Source organism: Thrips palmi, unplaced genomic scaffold, assembly GCF_012932325.1.
Source record: "Thrips palmi isolate BJ-2018 unplaced genomic scaffold, TpBJ-2018v1 HiC_scaffold_6, whole genome shotgun sequence".
In the NCBI taxonomy this organism is placed as follows: Eukaryota; Metazoa; Arthropoda; class Insecta; order Thysanoptera; family Thripidae; genus Thrips; species Thrips palmi.
In genome coordinates this window covers 7,439,826-7,443,863 of record NW_023144633.1, presented here as the reverse complement: position 1 = coordinate 7,443,863, position 4,038 = coordinate 7,439,826, and the positions used below count along the sequence as shown (strand labels likewise).

Sequence of the window (4,038 nt, the reverse complement as noted above, 5' to 3'; positions counted from 1 at the left end):
AAGAGCTACCACCCCCAGTCTCAAGTTCGAAAAGCAATAGAGGTACGAGAAAATCAAGAAGACGCTTCTTACCTTTGCCGCTTTGCAGAGTAGGGGCCACTCAGGCGCCCTAGGGAGGGCCCGGCACAGGCACGACCTGCAAGGGAACGGCCATCGTTAGACAGGCTGCCAATCAGACATGCGAATTCTTCGACATTGTTACTCGATTTTTTTCCTCCTTATAAACGTCCAGGAAAAACCCCGACAGAATTTGTTTAATTAGCGGCAACTCGCTGCTCCCCCGGTGTAGCAGTACAGCGGGTCGAGACATCGCTCTGAGCCTATACGCACACTCACACGCACACACACGCACACACACGCACACACACGCACACACACACACACACACACAACGCGCGCACGAACACACGCGTTTCCGTCAATGTTTATCTCGGCGATACACGGTGGGCACGGTCATGTCGGGGGCAGGGATTGCCTTGCGATTACCACCGCCCCGCCCCGCCCGTCACGCGGACTACGCGGACTAGGAGCTCTGCGGAGGCCTATTACCGTGGCGTTTGATCTCTGCCAACGTTGCCCTCCTCGACATGGGGCGGACATAAATTCGGACCGGGATCGCGACACACACACACACGAGGAGACAGGTGTAAGACAAGACGGGCATAAACAAGCACGCGACAACCGCCGCGAGTCCCAGTGCGGTGCGCGGGGCCTACGGGGCCTTCATCAGCAGCAGGGCTGCAGCGGCAGACTGAGAGTCGTTTTCGTCGCTCTGTCTCTCTCGCACCTACGCGGGACGCTCCATAGACTGGACGAGTCGTATCCCTCCGCAGATAGTCCCAGGACAAGGCTCCCATATGATAGCATGGAGAAGCACGCTGACAGCATAAAATACAGAATTCTTAGCAATTAAATGTTTTGAAATGGAAAGAACAGCTGTTTTAAATACGATTCAGCTCGATAAAACAAAAATTGTATTGCCTACTTCTATAATAATGTGATATAAAGACGGCCGACGAGCTATCCTCACGGTGAATTTCTCATACCCCGTAGCCGGGCCGCGCGCCAAAGCAGGCCATTCTGCTAGCATTCTGTTTTCTTTGTACACTTGAAAGTAAACTGTGCTTTGCATTTGGATGAAATCACAGATATAACCAATCTAATTTTAGGTTGAAAATGTTTTCTGGCGATTCAAGACTGTTTGTGGGAAGAAAAAGACTACCACAGAACCCAGCAGACAGGGCCATCATATCAACAACAAACCGAGGGTATGAGGAATTCACCGTAAGCTTTTAGCTCCGTCTGCAGGTTTTACGAAAATCCTTTCCTAAACAGTATTAAGACGCCAAAACTCGTCCAGAGTCGTTAAAAAATACCGCCATCACAAAAATGCACTTGCATTGCTTAAGAAATGTCTAATAAGTTTACAATGGGCACTCCGAAAATCAGTCCCATAAGATTAACATGGTAACATAGTCCCTCTGGTCCTGGCGGATGAACACAACCCCAGACCTCACTCGTCCGGCCTATGAGGACGAGGGAGGCAAAGCGACGAGAACGACTCTCGGAATCGGTCTGCAGGGAGGGAGGCTGCGGCAGGGCCTGCACGGCCGGGGCTGGAGCTGCCCGCTCCACTGGAGCCTCCACTGGAAGGCTGGAGCGATTGCCTCGTGTCTCCGTGTCGGCCGGACCACCTGGGAGCGGCGGCACTACACCGCCACTCGTTTCAAACGTGTCACTCCCGTCGCCAATTTTCCGACTTCTTTTTGTTTCCCGACCGAGCGCGGTTGGAGACTTTAACGCGCGGCAGACGCACAGCGCCATGGAGCCCTCCGCACGTCACTTGAAAGACAGGGGCGGATCCAGAGGCGGGTTCAAGGGGGGGGGGAGGTCGCGAAAGTTGCCTGCCTGTACGGACAATGTGCGACTTGTGGTCTACATTCAGGCGCCCCCTCTGGATCCACCGATGCTGCAAGCTGCGAGGCTCACTACGGGACTTGAGTGCGAAGTACCAAGCGCGGAGCAAGGCCCCGGCTTACTTCCCTAATGGCGGCTACGGAGTACCCACAGAGTCTTTTGAGCCCCCGGAGCCAGAGGAGGGCCTGGAGCCAAGGAGGGCATGGAAGCAGGAGGACCAGGAGTCAGAAGGGCCTGCATCCAGGAGGGCCTGGAGCCAGGACGACCTGGAGCACTGAAAATCCAAGTGTGGGACAGGCATGCACTAGATAACGTGGGACAAAATGTCCCACGCTTGTAAGCGTGGGACAAAATGTCCCACGCTTGCAAGCGTGGGACAAAATGTCCCACGCTTGCAAGCGTGGGACACGGTTTGTCCCACGCTTGCAAGTGTGGGACACGGATTTGTCCCACGCTTACAAACGTGGGACACCGTTTGTCCCACGCTTGTAAGTGTGGGACACGGATTTGCCCCACGCTTGTAAGCGTGTAACACGGATTTGTCCCACGCTTGCAAACGTGGGACATTTTGTCCCACGCTTACAAGCGTGGGACAGTTTGTCCCACGTTATCTAGTGCATGCCTGTCCCACACTTGGATTATCAGTGAGCCAAGAGGACCTGGAGGCAGGAGGGGCAGGGGCCAGGAGGGCCTGGAGCCAGGAGGGCCTCCCCAGTACTTAATTGCTGGCTGCCATTAGTGCCACCAGGCAGGGCTGGGCCGCGATGGGCCGGCAGGTGCCAAGCTTGCCCAACGCTGCGCGAAGCGTGCGAAACAGTGCGAAACGCGGCACTGACGTCACTCGGACGGCAACAAAGAAAATTCAGCCGCCCAGACGAAGCTTCTTCTGCCAACGTCTAACGAAATTGGTCTGAATTTTCAGAAATTTACTAACAGTGGTCGGGATTTCTAGAGACCACTGGCAGGACCCACTGTAAGTGCAAGAACCCACTGCTTAGGAGCGTTTTTCACGAGCGAAGAAAAAGAAACTCAATTTAATTTCACCTACGCTGCAGCCCGATGCGCCTTCAAATTACTTCCACCAAGGTGCCTTTTCCGCGACGTACTCCGAGCGTCTATCCCGAATAGGGGCGGGCGACGGATAGAGCATAGAAGCGCGACGTGTGGATAGAGCGGCCGCGGCACGCCCTCCGCGAAGGGCAATCATCATTTAGCGTCCATCACGTCCAGGACGACGACGACGCTCGTCAGCGGCGCCAGAAAAAGCAGACACATTTCACGTACGGAATGAATGCTTGGTTCTGTGAGGCTGTGCGGCGCGCAGTGGGCCAGAAGACCGCTGGAGGCTGTCAAAATCCCAGACGCTTCTTGAGCATCAGAATCGCTAAATGGGACTCGAACCCAACGTGTGACCCCCACCAATGGATTGCTCTCCGAACGAGGAATCTATTGATAGGGTCACACGTTCGGTTCGAGTCCCATTTAGCGACTCTGGAGCTCAAAACGCGTCCGGTATTTTACCCGCCTCTGCCCGTCTTCTGGTCCACTGCGAGGCGCAGCGTTGACTATAGCGCCAGAAAGGACGTGCCGACACCGAACAGGCCGGTCCAGGCTCCTGGGCAGGGCGTTTGATAAATACCCCGTCTCCCTGAACCTGATAAAAAGCGACTTCATCGCCGGGAGTCGCGCCCAGGCGGCCCGTCCAGCCTCGCGGCGCTCTTCATCACGCGCGGCGCGTGGCCCGGCTCGGCGCACCGGCCCGGCTCAGCCGTGGCCCGGCTCGGCTCAGGCTCCGCTCCGGCTCGGCTCGGCAGGAGATTGAATACGCCCCGCCGCGAGCCGGCCGGGTAGCACGGTGGCGAACAGCGCTTTCACTCGCACTCACGGGGCGCGAGAGAGACACAGCGACGAGAACACCTCGGTTCGGCATCAGCCCGCTGGGCGCCAGCACACATCATCAGAAATAATGCAACGGGAGAGACACTGGGAAATTTAACGCCGCGTGGAAGAAAAGACGACAAAAACCTTTCAAGTACGTAGTGATGAGCCGACGGCCTGATGATGGCCATCAAAAACAACAACTAACGACTTTCTCTATGGCATTCCACCACATTTGGGGGA

General features: G+C 55.9%; 1 protein-coding gene across 1 annotated transcript in view; it reads right to left on the bottom strand.

The window, feature by feature from the left end:
• LOC117651565 (transmembrane protein 43 homolog) overlaps nt 1-136 on the bottom strand; it is a 42,967-nt gene extending 42,831 nt beyond the window's left edge. The window contains exon 1 of the mRNA XM_034395680.1: nt 73-136. The gene's annotated coding sequence lies outside the window, so the exon portion shown is untranslated. The remainder of the gene's footprint in view (nt 1-72) is intronic.
• Nucleotides 137-4,038: the final 3,902 nt, after the last annotated feature.